The sequence below is a fragment of the Peromyscus maniculatus genome, chromosome 21 (assembly GCF_049852395.1).
Source record: "Peromyscus maniculatus bairdii isolate BWxNUB_F1_BW_parent chromosome 21, HU_Pman_BW_mat_3.1, whole genome shotgun sequence".
Taxonomy (NCBI): Eukaryota; Metazoa; Chordata; class Mammalia; order Rodentia; family Cricetidae; genus Peromyscus; species Peromyscus maniculatus.
In genome coordinates, this window is record NC_134872.1 from 47,796,468 (window position 1) to 47,812,537 (window position 16,070).

Sequence of the window (16,070 nt, forward strand, 5' to 3'; positions counted from 1 at the left end):
GGAGTAGGTGTGGCCTTATTGGAGGAAGTGTGTCACTGGGCGTAGACTTGGGGTTTCAGAAGCTCAAACCAGGTCTAGAGGCTCATTCTACCCCTGCTGCCTTCAGATTCAGATGTAGAATCCTCAGCTACCACGTCTGCCTGTGTGCTGCCATGCTCCCTACCATGAGGAAAATAGACCAAACCTTTGAAACCAAAGCCAGCCCCAATTCAACGCTTTCCTTCTAAGAGTTGCCATGGCTGCGGTGTCTCTTCACAGCAGTAGAACAACAACTAATAGACTTACAGAGTTTGTTTTAAGGATTTGCCTATTTTCTTTGTAAGTGCACATGCCCGTGTAAGTATATGGGCATCACATAGGTGCAGGTGCCCGAGGAGGCCAGAAGAGGGTGTTCGAGTCCCTGGAACCTGAGTTACAGACAGTTGTGAACTGCCATGTGGGTGCTGGGACCAAACCTGGATTTTCTATAAGAGCAAAAGAATTCTTAACCACTGAGCCATCTTTCCAGCCTATCATTACTATTACTATTATTATTATTATTATTACGTGTATGTATGAGGCAGTGGGGGTTATGTGCACTAGGTTTATGTGCCTGCAGAGGCCAGAAGAGGGCAATGGATCCCCTGAGCTAGAGTAACAGTTTTCAGACACCCAAAGTAGTCCTGAGAACCAAAATCTAGTCTCCTGTGATGCTTAGGTATGAAAACTGCAGATTACTTTGAATTCCAGCTCATTCTGCCTCCACCTCTCCTCCCCAAGTGCTGGGATCGCACCATGCCTGGCTGGGATTTGAGTTTATAAAAACAAAACACTAATTCAGACCCACATACTCTGTAAGTGACCACATAAATGAGATGACCTCTGTTCACAAGTGCTGATTCGCTGTCAAAGGCTCATGCCTATGAAGATAAACCTATTAGCAATGATGGCTGAAATAAGCTAGTCACACATCTTCTTACCCAGTTCTCTTCAATATTATCTCCAGGTAACAGTTTTTTTCAAGGAGAATCAAATTAGCTCTAACAGGGACTTTGACCTTACTATCCTGATAAATCAGTAGCTATTATTATAAAAATAAGTACCATAATTTATCTGCCATTCTAGAAGAGTTTCAGCTCAAAACTGATAACCCAATAAACCTCTACCCATCCTAGTCAATTGTCAAGTAAAATTTACATTCACAGATAAAGGGGTCCTTCAGGCTACTTTAAGAGTCAAATGCTCTTGCTGCTTTCACACCCCCACACGGGCCTGTGCAAGTGAACACACACAAGTGACCCTACACATACTCTCCATGTCAGACTGAACGAAGAAAGAGAGCAAGAGGCTGGAAAGAGCAGGACCTTGATGTGATATGTGCTAAAACTTAGCTGTAATTTATATTTTGGTCACTCAGCTGCCTTTTGAAAAAGCTGATACCACAGCAAGACTCTCTTTCCTTTGGGGAGCTGAGCAGCAGATAAAAGCATCTTCCTAAGGCACCAGGCACGGTGCTGCCCTCCCACCACTGAGGAGTCACTGCCCATCTAGAGCAGCCCTGCCGGGTGCTTCTAAAGACAATGCTGGACGCCCGCTATTCTTCTAATGGGGTGGGAGCAGTAAACTATGCAGAGTGCTGTGCTAATCCTCCCCAAATCCCACAGCTCTGGGGGGGGAGGAACAGCACACAAAATATCAAACTGAACCACGGGCAGTAGCTCTGGGTTCCAGAAGTTCCTAACATTCTCATATCTAAGGAGGGCATGGTGGAAAGGGAGAGAGACACATACAAAAGCCTATCAAAAACATGCAAAACTAATTTTGATCCTAATTCTTCTAACGTGCTAGCCAACATTTGCCCCAATCATCTGTCAGCCCCACTGCATGGGAGGCATGGAGCAGCAGGCACTTGCACACAGCGAGACTGGGAGAGATGCTACCAGAGTGTAAATTACTAATTAGCTCAAAGGAAGACAAAGAGAGAAAATACCTGTCACAGAGTACTGTTTACAACTTGACACATAATACAAACAGCCCTGAACATTTCAGAGGAGCCCTTACTTCCCAGACTTCTATTAACATGTGAATGGAAAGGAATAGTATTATAGTCTTTAAAAACTGTCCATGTCTCAGAAACAATAACACATGACTAGAAACAATGCTTCCCAAATAATTTGTAATTTTCTCGTCCTTATGAAAGGAAAGTGTTTCTAATTATTACAATCAGCTTTTATAAGGAGCTATATTTCATAGCTCTGATAACAGCTTAAAGAGGAGGGAGAAAAGGAGACGAAGCCCACAAGTTCTGTGGTTCACATTTGTCAGGATGCAACTAACAGCCTTCTGGCTTAAGTTAGACAGGCCTGTCTCCATTCACACATTTAACATCTTAAACACTGGAGAGTGACTGGAGACGAGATGGGGTCAGTTCATTTCTGTTTGGGGGTGGTGGCCATGTTACTATTTCTGTGGATCACCTCACTGTAAGGCAGACCTATTTGCATGAATTCAGGTCAACACTTCTGAAGTAGACCCTTGTGTACATTGGTCCTTTCTGGCTCCTTGAAGCTGCATAGAGATCTTCAAGGTAGGAATTTCATCTCAAATATTTCATGACATGGCTTAACAGTCCTGATTCTCACACAATCATCATCATGCAATATTAGCAGCTACCACATCTTAAGGATGTGAGTTCCAAGAAGTTCTCAACAGAAAAGCATTTGACAACACAATTTTTTGTTAATAGCAGGGGCCTATACATCTGTCATCCACAGGTCATAGAATCTTTCCCGGCATCTACTAAAGAAAGCACACTATATAACCTTACAAAGTCCTCCTAATATTTATTTACTTAGGCTTCTTGAGAGAAAGTCTCACTGTTAGCCCAAGCTGGACAGAAACAATATAGTCCAGGCTGGCCTGGAATTTATGGTAACCCTTATGGCCCAACCTGAGTGCTGTGATTCCAGGCCCTATACCAATACCTCTGACTTCTAAATTCCCTCTTGACATTACTTTGCCCTAAAGGCTTTGACTAAAATAAAATTTATACCAAACTTATTCTCTTTCATTTTTCCCCAAGATAATTTATTTATTGACAGGGTCTCTCTATGTAGCCCTGGCTATCCTGGAACTATATAGAGCAGGCTGGTCTCAAACTCAGAGATCTTCCTGCCTCTGCCTCCAGTGTGGGCCACCACACCTGGCCTCTATTTTAATTTTTTATGTGCATGAGTGTGTTTACCCATATGTATGTGCGATCACCACATGCAGGCCTGGTGATGCTGGACCATAAGAAATCATAGGATCCCCTGGAACTGGAGTTATAGGCGATCGTGAGCTGCCATGTGGGTGCTAAGGACCAAACCTGGATCCTCTGCATGAGCATCAAGTGCTCTTAACCACTGAGCCACCTCATAGGTAAACCCCCTTTTCTTTTTTAAAACAAATGTGTTCATATTAATTTTTCCTATTTTACTTGTTTAAAAATACTTAGAAAATATAAAGCAAGTCAGGTGATGTGAAAACAAGTAGCAATTTTGAGTATCATTTCTGTGACTTTCCTCCAGTTTGAAAAATTGTAATAAAACCAATAGTCATCAAAAAAACTTTTTTTTTGTTTTGCAGGTCATAGTAGTGAGTTAGACAGACTCCCTATGGGTTCAGGCCAGCTACATTTTTAATTTTAACGAATAAATTGATTTATTTCACCAAATAAAAGCAGAGTATTTAGTACATTTTTTAGACAGGCATACATAAAGAGAAAATAAAAAAAGTAAAATAGCAATGTTCTGAACAGATTTTTACTTATGGATATCTGCGCTGAAGCATAACTTCCATTTTTTCCTCAAACAGCAATAATCTTTCAACTGAGTGAAAAATATTTTTCCAACTTCAAAAGTAGACAGGCAATTTGCAACACAGTAAGGTGCTATAAAATTGGTTTGGGGTTGTTGGTTTTGTAAAAACAATCTTGGAATAAAATTTAAGAAAAAACACAGGAGAACTTTGATGCCATATGTGTATGAGATGGCACCCTTATGGTCCTAGGTTCACCACTCACAAAGAAGCAGAGGGTGGCACATGGCGGCAGGCACCTGGAACCCAGAACTGAGGTAAGAATTCCAGGTCAGCCAGGGGTGATGGCACAGGCCATCCTGGTGGGAGGCAGAGGCAGGTGGGACTCTGATGCCAGCCTGGTCTAGAGAGTGAGTTCCAGGACAAGCAGGGCTACACAGAGAAACCCTGTCTGGAAAAACAAACAAACAAACAACAACAAAGAATTAAAGGTCATCCTTTTCCATATATAGACAGTTTCAGATTCTAGGCTAATCTAAACCATATGAAACCCCATCTCAAAAACAAAAACAAAAACAAAGAAGAATGAGGCTTGTTTCAAAACAGACCACAGAGCATTTAAAGACTGGCAAAGCCCCTAAGAGGCCTAATCTCACAGTTTAGATCCCTAGTACCCACATAAAAAGCCAGACAGGGTGATACTGTCTGTAACTCTAGGACTAGGGGAGCAGAAATGACAGACTCTGGGGCTTCCTGACTGGCCAGCCCAGCCTAGTTGGGAAGTTGGGATTTAGTGAGAGACCTTGTCCCAGGAAGAGGTGGGGAATGAGTGACCGAGGAAGAACACACACTTCCACCTGCACATGTATATGTGCACACACAAGACTGAGGAGCCGAGAGGTATCAGCGGTAGAACACAAGCTCAGTGTACATGAAGCAGTGGGTACAATCCCCATCATCAAAAATAAAAGAGTAAATGTATCCTTGAGTTGACAATTGACAAAAACAGTATTTGTGCTGAGAGACTATTAACGACCAAGTACATCTTTATAGATATAGGCAAGTCACTTCATCTCAAGAGACACTTTATTTCAATACAGTAGACCTTGCCTCAGGATCACTGTGAGGCGTTGGCTTCCAACAGAATCTGGAACAAGGGTCATGCATTTCATTGATACCTTCTGGTACCAGGGAATAAGTAGGGTTTTCATTTTTTGTTTGTTTGCTTGTTTGCTTATTTGTTTTTGAGACAAGGTCTCACCTTACAGCTCAGATTGGCCTGGAACTTACTACATAGTCTAGGCTAGGCTTGAAACTCCTAGAAATCCTCCTGCCTCAACCTCCTGAATGCTGGAATTACAGTCATGGGTTACCACACCAGCTAGAGCTTTTATAAACACCATAATAAGCAGTATTTTTTTCTAGTAAAAGATTGAGGATAAGGCAAGAATAAATAAATACAAATATATCATTAAATGTGTGCTGATTAGAAAAAAAGACTTCCTGAAAATAAAATGCTAGAAGAGATTACCTACAAGGTTGCCCTCCTGCCACTGAAGATTTATAAGAAAATGGGGTGTTTTGATCTACCTGGGATGATTTAGGTGGGATATTGACTGAAGTTGCAGGATAAACCCAAGGTCCTTTCAAGGTCTCTTCCCATCCAAAGACTCTAAGATGAACCAGAAAAAAAAAAATTAATTATGTACAACCTACTCATCCAAATCTAAAAATATAAATAAGTTTTATTGTTAGCAAATAAGACAATAAGCAAAATAAAAGTGATGTTCCACTGACAGCTGGGTATGGCAGCCAGTGCCTACAGTCCTGGCACTAAGACTAAGCAGGAGGATAGCCATGACTTTAAGGCTAGGTGAGAGTACACAGTCAGTTTCAACAGGGTGAGGTCTGATCTCAAAACAAAACCAAAAAACTATAGACAAGCCAGGTGTGGTAAAGCTCACCTTTACTCCCAGCACAGGAGAAGCAGAGGGTGGGTCTCTATGAGTTCATGCCAGTCTGGTCTATCTAGTAAGTTCCAGGCTAGCTAGCCAGGGATATACAGTGAGACCCTGTCTCAACACAAAACATTTCTACTTGGTGAACAAAAGAAATCACAGCTTGAACTTAACATTGGAGTCCTTATGATAAGTAATAGCGTCTATATTAAAAGATCATCCATTTGCAGCCAGGCATGGTGACCCACTGCTTTAATTCCAGCATAATAGCAGCAGAGGCAGGCCTATCTCTGTGAGTTAAAGGCCAACCTGGACGACACAGCAAGTTCCAGGCCAGCCACGGCTACATATTGAGATCAGTGTCTCAAAAACAGAAAAGATCACCCATTTTCAGTTTTGGAAATATGAACTGAGGACTGAGAGTGTGGCCAGCATGTGTGATGCTCTGGAGTTCACTACCAGCACAGAGGAAGAAAAAGAAAGGAAGGAGGGTGAAGGAAGGAGGAAAGAAAAAGGGAGAGAGGAGATGCTGTGAAACAACCATTCACAACAACAGTGGTTCAGCCCACGACAGCAGTGTAACAGAAACAAAATAAAGACTCAAATAGGCTCCTTCCTCTGACTGAGCTTGTAGTTTGTATTTTCAGGAAGACAGATAAACACATCACCTTTTGACAACAGCATCATAAAAACGCCACTATCTTAATCAGAATACAGCCAGCCAAACACAGCTACAAGGGCATGTACACATACCTTGCAGAAACAGGCATCTCATATTAAAGTCACTCTTCATTTCCAAAGTTATTATTTCTAGACTAATCTCAAATTAAGAAGCAAAACTTTGTAATTAAATTTTTCTATAAGTTGGTAAATAAATCTACCTACCTTGAATTTGCCTAGAAGAATTCAGAAAATAAACCATTGAATGATAAGCTTGCCCCAGCAGTTAAAAGCTAACCCAGAGTTCAGATTCTAAATTATCCAAATGTGTGTGTGTGTGTGTGTGTGTGTGTGTGTGTGTGTGTACTTTTCTGATAACCACAAATCAAAAGCAAACTTTGCCAGAAACCTAAGTTTTGCTACTTATGCAAACATCCACCAAATAAGAGCAATGTAAAATCACACAACTTTGAAAGAGAGGGCTAGGCTTTGCTTTTTAGAGAGAGCACTAATCCCAGAGGTGGGTATTTGCTTCTCCTTATGTTTGTTTGTTTGTGACAGAGTCTCATGTCACCCACGCTGGCCTCATACTCACTCATGTGGGCAAGGCTGACCCTTCTGCCTTGGCAGTGCTTAGGATGACAGGCATGCACTACCATACAGTGCCAGGCAATCAAACCCAGGCCTTCAGGAATGCTGGGTAAGCACTCTACCAACAGAGCTACGCCCCAAGTCCCTAGAATAGGGGTTGTTGAAGTTTGCTGTCTAGCTTGCAGTGCTAAGACCAACGCAAGGCCTTACACATGCTAGACAATGCTCCACCGTCAGCAACACTTGCAGCCTCCACAGACTTCAAGGAGAAAAGGTATCATCATTGTGTATCTGAATGTACACAATGAAATAATCTTCACTACAAAGAGGCTCAGTGGGTGAGCACTGAATGCTCTTCCCTGAAGACCCAGGTTAGATTTCTAGAACCCACACAGCTCCCAACTGCCTGTAACTTCAGTTCCTGAGGATCTGATTCCCTCTTCTGCAGTGCCCCTCTGCAGGCACCAGGCATGCGTGTGGTATACAGACAGACATGCATGCCTACAAAGCACCCATACACATAAAAATTAAATTTTAATTTAATCTTAAAAAAGATTCTCAAGAATAGTTTGTACCCTCTGTCCCCATGAAAGAGAATTATACATTACTTTCACATTATCAAATGCAAAGTAAATAGTCATCAATATTTTTAGCTAAATGTAAACACTTTATAATGAAAATCATTAAAATACCACCAAGAAAGAATAACCTAAATTCTGTCCCCAAATTCTAATCTTCCTTTTAATCTCCAAATCAGTCTTACAGGGCCAGGGAGATGGCTTATTGGGTAAAGGAGCTTGCCGCCAAGCCTCACAATCTGAGTTCGATCCCCAGCAACCCCATGATGGAAAGAGAGAACCAACTCAAGTTGTCTCCGACCTCCACATGTGCTCTACATACATACAATTAAGTAAATGTAAATATTTTAATTAAAAATAAGTATTACACATCAAAAGGTTCGAAAGAACCTTTAGAATAGGAATATGCCCTTCCTATTCACAATCATCAAATATAGCAGGCAGAAGGACTACAATCTTATCTTACAGAATTTTTTTCATAAAAGGTGCTCATAAATTCATTATATTATATAATCTAAAAGATAAGTGCACAGCTCTAAAGCTCTCCACAACTCTCCACTCCACCTTTCTTTTTCACAGTCTGCACTGTGGGGAGTAAGCAGCTACACAAATGTCCCACACAAAGCTGAAAGCCTCAGACCTTGACTTCGGTCTCCCCCTCGGCAGACTTCCCTGGTTGGTTAGTCACCTTTCTCTGAAGGAGTTATCCTCCTCCTTCAGTCCCTGAAAACAGCTGGGCAGGAATCTGGCTGACCAATGAGAACAAAAAGGGTCTTATCCTTCTCTGTCCCAGTGGAAAAGAAAATGCTGTCCATCAGATGCCCTGCCAGCCCCTGTCAGGACAAAACTACTCCACACCCACCCAAACTATGGCAGAGCACAAGCCCAGTGTAAACAAACACCTGTACCTATTAGCACATTAGTGAAATCAAAGGGGGTTTCAGCACCTAGGGCTGCCACCTTTTCTATTACACAACAACAAAATCCAACCAAAGTGGGTCTCATCTTTTCAAAGTGGACGTGAAAGTGGGTTTCCAAGCGACGGAAGATGGAAACCGACTCCTTGAAGGGAGAACAAGGTTTCTGGAATTTCCTACTTTTAGGGACAAAAGGACTCACAAATTCAATCCACATTTCTCTTAACAAAGAACTCCTTTACTGCACCCCACCTGGGCCCCTACTTTTCAGGTTTTACCCTGGTTTCCAGGGCCCCCTTCACTCACCATGGTTCCTTATCTTCTTCACCAAAGGCCCCCACACTGGCTTCTTCACTACAGCGTTTGTGCCCTGCCCCTTCCAGACCTTCTGGGGCACCTCAGGGCAAAATGCACATTCAGTCCCCAGGGCTGTGCAGCCCACCCCGTTCTTCCCATCGGGACTCTCCCGGCTCCCCTCAGCCTTGTTTCTCTGCCCTCACTCCCCACTCCATCCTCTAAATCCCAGGGCCCCTCTCCTCCCCGCTCCTCTTCTCAGGCCGGTCCCCGCACTCCCCTATCTGCACCTTGCGGACCCCCCCTCTTCTCTCAACAATTCCCCAGTCCCCCTGTCCCGGGGCACCATCACTCAAGCCTTGCTTCTCCTCGCGTCCTTCCAGCTTGTTCTTGTTCCCCCAGAACTGTCCTATTAACGCCCAGCTCGATGCAAGCCTGCCTTTCCTCCACTACCGCTCCAATTTCTGACTCCACCTGGCTGTAATGCAGGTCCCTTCGGCCTTCCTGCCTCACTTGGCAGGATTCACACCCACCACCCAGCCACGGACCCACACCTTGCCGACAGATCCCACCCCAGCCGATCCCAGCCCTTCAGCTCATCCCTGGCTCCGCACTAGTTCACACCCTTGTCACGTCTGGCTCTTAATCACTCTCTCGCCCCTACTCCCAACTACTCCCCGGCTCCGCTCCTTGTCTTCCACTTGCAACTCCTCTGCCCTGGGTACCCCTCACCCCAGCACCCCCCACCTGCCAAGCCTTGCCTCCTGCAGACCCTGCTCCTAGCCCTGACCCCGGATCCCTCTCCCCAGCCCGGGGCTTCCTAACCTCATCCCGGAGCCAGCCTGGGTCTCCCTCCCACTCCTCTCCCCGGCTTCTAACCCTTTCTCCTAATCCTCCTCATCTCCCACTCAGCGGCCGCTCCCCCCGCAGCCTGCCTGCCCCTCGCTCCCCTCAAGGCTTTCACCTCAGACCCCAGACGTCGCCCACCCCGCCAAAACGCAGCGCCCGCGCGCCGGGGCTCGCGCCTTCGCTGTCGCCGCCCGTCGTCCCCGCCCCGGGCGCCCCAGGACCGCCGGCGTCGCGGCCCCGCCCCCTGCCGCCGCTCCTCCCGCCCGCCAGGCGCGCGCCGCCTTTGTCGCCCCTCACCCGGTGTTTGAGGGGATTTTTTTTTTTCCTCTCCTTTAAAAGGGGAGGGCCGGCATGCCGGGGCCGCGTGTCCCCGCCTCCGAATGTCTGCGCGGGCTCCCAGCCGCCGCGGCCCCCCACGCCCCCCGGGCCGCCCCCTCGGCCGCCCCGCCGGCCCTCCGCCCCCTCCCCACCCCCCCTCTATTTACCGCCATCATCAGCACGCGCGAGCTGTCACCAGGGCGCGAGACAAGCGGGCCGGCCACGCCCCCCGCCGCCCATTGGCCCGCCTGCCGGGGCCCCGCCCCCAGGGCCCCGCATTGCGCCAACGGCGCGCCTCGCGGCCGCGACCCCTGGCCTCGGCGCCCTCTCCGCGGGTTCGCGCCGCGGGCACCAAGTTTCGGGTCAGCCGTGAAGGCGCGGGTGGCCGGCCGGCGTGAGAGGGCAGGCGCGGAGTGGCGCGGGAGTCGCAGGCAAAGTTTGGTTGAGGCACAAGAGGGTACAGAAGATTTCTAGACAAAGAGACTCTTAAAGGTGCAGAGACTAGTGTCTGGCCCTCCTCCTTAAAGGGCCAGACACTCTCCGAGCGCCACTCCTTCTTCCCAGCCCTCCGTCTCCCCGGATCCGTAAAGGAAATTTGCGCGAGTGCCGCTTACTCTGCGGCTTACCTTTAATATGTCTCACCGCTCCACAGAGGCCTTTTCCACTCCTGCTTGTTTTTTGGTTTGTTGTTTTCTTTACGGTGCAGCGGCAGCCAGCGAACCATGGAGTTTCCCCGGGGCAGCGTTTGCAAAAGTTACTCTTGGCGCCCAGACAAGCACACACGTGTGGACTTTTACCACTGACGACCCAGGCGGGATTCGGCTGTTTTATGAAAATCCTCTTCAACGGGAGAGGGAAAAGATCGTTGTTGCTCCCAAATGGGGCCTGGGAAATAAATCAGACCGAGGTGGCAGTGGTCCTAAGGACTTCCGAGAAGGATGAAGTCCATTCTGAAACAGAAAGGAAAGACTGGCTTGCAAGGTAGGCAAGCTTCCTGGGCACACTGTCCTGACAAACCTTCCAGGGAAGGATCCCTCCAAATAAAGTGTTAGACACCCAAGACAAAGACGGGTAAAGACATTTTTTATTTAAGAAATAAATATATTATATGCTACAGTGGATCAAGGCTTTACGTCTGTAAATATGAAATAAGGAAGCAAAAAAGGCAAAGATTAAAAAATAAAGCCGGACATGGTAATCAAAGCAGCCAGGAGACAGAGGCAGCAGGATGGACTGAGTTCTTAGTCTCTACAGACTGCATGATGAATTCAGGGACAGTTTTAACTAAGTAACAAGACCATGTCTGTATTGTAGCCTAGGAGGAAAGAGCCTGCTGGGAGAGGACGGGGCCCTAGGTTCAGTTACCTTGGTGGAGGCATGTCACCTTTAACAGTTCTCTTTATGGAATTCTAAGGTGTAACTCTTTACCTTAAGTGAATGCAATAATAAAAATTTAAAGGCTGTTTTTCCTTCTCTTTCCCAGTTCCCAACAACTTTTCTTGGAGAAGACAATTAAGCATCTTATTCAATGTTCCTAACAAGGTGCTTTTCTGAGTGAGGAATCTGGAAGCCACTTAAAATTTGAGGAAGTTGTGTGCTCAGCCTAGCTAGAAGGAAAAATAGTCCCACCACTGTGAGCACACATTACATCTGTGGCTCTCAAAGTCTGTCGCCAGAGGTTCTCTGAGACCCAAACTAGTTTTAAAATAACATTGGAAGTAATCGCTCTTTGTTGTGGGAATGTCATTTACACAGCTAATAAAAAGAACGTAAGGGCAAAGCATGACGCTCAGTGGTAACGCACTTGCTGCTGAGCCTGCCTCTCCAGGTCCATCCCCTGGACGCACACGGTAGAAAAGCACAGGCTCCTGCAAGTTGTCCTCTGACCTCCCGACAGTAAACACAACATACATGCACACACACACACACACACACACACACACACACGCACACGCACACGCACACACGCACACACGCACGCACGTGACTTAAGGTTAATGCTGGCAGGATGATTCAGCCTATGAAGCACTTAGCACCAAGCTTGACAGCTGGATTTGATACAGGGACTACATGGAGGAGAAATAATTCCCAGACATTGTCCTCTCACAGCCGCATGCCTGTGCCCAGACACAAATACAAATTGTGAATGCAATTTTGAAAAAGTTTTAAAAAAGAACAATGAAGTTGGGTGGTGGCGGCAGCAGCACACGCCTTTAATCCCAGGAGGCAGAGGCAGGGGGATTTCTGAGAGTTCCAGGCCAACCTGCTCTACAAAGTAAGTTCCAGGACAGCCAGGGCTGTTATACAGAGAAACCCTGTCTTGAAAAACCAACAAACAACAGAAAACAATGAATACAGAAAACAATGAATACAATTGCTGTTGACTTACCACAAAGGCACAAATCAGTTGCAAGAAACCAAAGTAGCGTCCAAGTGTTCTTTGATGGCACAATATAAAAACAACTGTTCCACTTAAATCTCAGGTTAAACACTAAAAGTTATTAGTTCTAAGTAGACATCCCCCAGGTATGGTGGCACACACCTAGGATCCCAACACTGAGGTCCATGCAAGAGTTCAAGGTCATACTCAGATCCATGGAGAGTACAAATCAATCTAGTAAAAATAAAATAAAATAAAATAAAAAAAAGCCCAAGCAAACCCCAAAATTCTATTTTGTTTGTAGTTTTTGTAAGGCAGGGAAGATCACCTGAAGTTGAAGGTACATAATGTGTTTTACACAAGCCTGGGCTACAGACTGGTCTTTGTCTCAAAAAAAACAACAAAACCCCAAAACATTTCTCAAAATAAATAAAATATTACAGATTATATATAGTCCACAGATGATCTATACAACCGTGGCTCATTTACCTTGTTCCAAAAACTACACCCGTATTATTAGGACAGGGGAGCAGGGGGTCACTGAGTATTGGAGGCAGGTCTTGAGTATATAACAGCCTGGGCCACAGGAAGATCCCTTGTCTCTAAAACCAAGCTAGAACACTAACATCAGCCAAACATGGGGAGCCACACTGCTAATCCCAGCACTCAGAATGGATCTCTGTGAATTTGGGGTGAGCCTTGCATACATTGCCAGTTCCAGGACAGCCAGAGGTACACAGTAAGACTGTCTTAAGAAGAAAGCTGTGTAACAAGTCATTTTCTCTGGACCCTCCACAGTTCTCATTCTCTAACACAGAACATTCTTTGTATCAAGTGAATTGTACCCTGCTACTAAGCCATGAGTCCACAGCCTCCCATCATTTCTTCCAGTCTGCTGTCTGTCTTTTGTGAGATAGGTTCTCATTCTATAACCCAGGCTAGCCTTCAACTTTTGCATCTGCCTCCCTGTGGCCAGATTACCGTCATGTGCCTCAATGCCTAACTTCCCACCTTAAACATCCCAATCCATCATCATCATCAGAACTATTAAGAGCCAGAGTCAGGCTAGAGAGATGGCTCAGTGGTTAAAAGCACTGGCTGCTCTTCCAAAGGACCTGGCTTTGATTCTAGCACCATATGGGTGCTCACAACCATCTGTAACTGTGCCCTCTTCTGGCCCCTGTGGGCACCAGACATACATGTGGGACACAGACATATATGCAGACAAAGCATAAAAAAAAAGAAGATAAAGTTAAAAGAGAAGCCAGAGACAGCATCTCCATGTTCACAAAGCACAATATATTTATTTCCCTTTCAATATCTCTACAATTCCACTATACAGAGAGCAGGCTTTCTTCCCACTATACAGGTCCAACCCAAAGAGCAAATTCGATTTAGTTAGGCCCAGTGGTACAGCTAGTTCCCAGTCAGCCGTCTCCTAACCAGTGTTCTCACCCCTTTGACTGGCAGCCCCGGCACACCTGTCCCAAACCCAGCCTTGCCTTTCCACACAACAAAAGATCCCCACTGTTAGATTCAGTTCCAGGACAACCTCGGTGACATAAATGTACTCTCCAAACTTTCCTTTTGAAGTATTTAGTGTGTATGCGGGTATGTGCGCACATTAGGAGGAAGTACACACACACACACACACACACACACACACACACACACACACACACACACACACACACACACACACGGCATGCCGTACCCGGACCTGTGACATCAGCACATTTGTGGGCTTGCTTCTCTTTCCACCTTCCTTGCACTGAACTCAGATCGCTTGGCTGGAGCGGCAAGTGCCTTTACCTGGCAAGCCATCTTGCAGGCCTTAAATTATTTATTTTTGTTTTTTTAAGACAGTATCAGCCGGGCAGTGGTGGTGCACGGTTCTTTAATCCCAGCACTCAGGAGGCAGAGCCAGGCGGATCTCTTTGAGCTCCAGGAAAGGCACAAAGCTACACAGAGAAACCCTGTCTTGAAAAACAAAACAAAACAAAAAACAAACAACAACAAGAAGACAGTGTCTATATAGTCCTGGATGTCCTGAAGCTCACGATATAGAGGCTGGCCTCAAACTCCGAGTTCCTCCTGTCTCTGCCTCCTGAGTGCTGAAATTCTGGCTGGTGTTCTCTTTTTAATGGACTCCAAAGAAAGTTCAGTATACTTTACATAACCCTTAAAAATGAGCCTGTGTGCAGGTAGAGAGATGGCTCAGGGGTTAAGAGTGTAAAAGTCTCTTCTTGAGGAACCCAGTTAAGTTCCCTGCATCCAGGCCAGCAGGTTCACAATTGTATATGACTCCGGCTCCAGGACATATGCCCTCTTCTGGCTTCCTCAGGCACTGCACTTACACACACACATACACAATTTTTAAAATATTTTGAAGTTAGCCTGTATTATGTGATAGGGCCTAGAATGGCTATGTTGGAAAATGCAAGAAAATCAAGAATCTTTAGCTGGGTGGTGGTGGCCCACACCTTTAATCTCAGCACTCAGGATGCAGAGCCAGACGGATCTCCATGAATTCAAGTCCAGCCTGTTCTACAGAGTGAGATCCAGGACAGGTACCAAAAATACACAGAGAAACCCTGTCTCAAAAAAAAAAAAAAAAAAAAAAAAGAGAGAGAGAGAGAGGAGAGAGAGAGGAGAGAGAGGAGAGAGAGAGAGAGAGAGAGAGAGAGAAAAGAAAAAAACAGACTCTGCCTTGGAACTGAGGAGGCAGCTCAGTCAGTGAGGCGCTTGCTGGGACCTGAGTCCAATCCCCAGCCGCCAGGTAAAAAGGCAAGTGTAGAGGAATACGTGTGTAATCACAACAGATTCCTGAGGCTTGCTGGGCAGCAAGTCTGGCTGAATCAGAAGCTCCAGATTCTAGTATTTATAAAATGATGATCATCCCTCTTTCCCTTAAATTTATACAAATAATCCCAACGTGCACACAACTGGAACTTTCAAGCAGTTACATGATGACAACTGTGTCCCACAGTATCCAAGAAGCCGCGTCCAGATGTGCACACGGTGGCCAGATGACACTGCCTTCCCACCAGTCACAGTTCAGCTGTGGCGCTGCCAGCACAGCTGTCACCCGCTCCGTCATCAGGGCTTCTGCTCAGGCAGGTTCCTTCAGTGCCATGCTCCCATTAAGGGACAAGGACAGAGCAAAGCACTCAAGTGGCCATTCAAGCTTCATCTCATGTCACTAGGTTTAAAAAAATTGCATTTTTTAGGGTTTATTTATTTATTATGTATACAGTGTTCTGCCTGCATGTGTCCCTGCAGGACAGAAGAGGGCGCCAGATCTCATTACAGATGGTTGTGAGCCACCATGTGGTTGGTGGGAATTGAACTCAGGACCTCTGGAAGAGCAGCCAGTGCTGTTAACCTCTGAGCCATCTCTCCAGCCCACGTCACTAGGTTTAAAGCTAGTCGAACCTGAGTCCAAATGGAAAAGGGGCAAATGAAAGGACTGAAGAGACAGCCTAGTAGTTAAGAGTGCTTGCCGCTCTCACAGAAGACCCGATCCAGTTCCCAGCACCCACTTCTGCCTGGAACACCATAGCCAGGGAATCGGCATGGCGGGTGTGGCGTGGAACACACACACACACACACACACACACACACACACACACACACACACACACACACAAAATTAAAAACAAAAATCTTAAAAAAAACAAAATAAAGAAGATTGGGAATGTGCAAGTAAGCCAACTACAACTAACAAGATGTTGATTGTACACGCTTC

General features: G+C 45.8%; 1 protein-coding gene and 1 long non-coding RNA gene across 25 annotated transcripts in view; one reads left to right on the forward strand and one right to left on the reverse strand.

Annotated features, from left to right (window-relative positions):
* Positions 1-10,729, reverse strand: part of Usp49 (ubiquitin specific peptidase 49) — a 69,957-nt gene extending 59,228 nt beyond the window's left edge. For 4 of the 24 annotated variants that reach the window (XM_076557668.1, XM_076557677.1, XM_076557660.1 and 1 more), the window contains exons 1-2: positions 9,922-10,064; positions 5,368-5,449 (exon numbers count right to left, since the gene is read on the reverse strand). The gene's annotated coding sequence lies outside the window, so the exon portion shown is untranslated. Of the gene's footprint in view, positions 1-5,367; positions 5,450-8,252; positions 8,560-8,787; positions 9,034-9,739; positions 9,841-9,921; positions 10,065-10,109; positions 10,175-10,568 lie in introns of those variants that run through there. The other 20 variants (XM_042266323.2, XM_076557671.1, XM_076557659.1 and 17 more) reach the window with 19 other exon arrangements.
* A 62-nt stretch (positions 10,730-10,791) lies between these two features.
* On the forward strand, positions 10,792-11,664 carry LOC121824810 (uncharacterized). Its single transcript, XR_006066807.2, has 2 exons — positions 10,792-10,923; positions 11,426-11,664. It is a non-coding gene; the product is annotated as an uncharacterized LOC121824810 (long non-coding RNA).
* Positions 11,665-16,070: the final 4,406 nt, after the last annotated feature.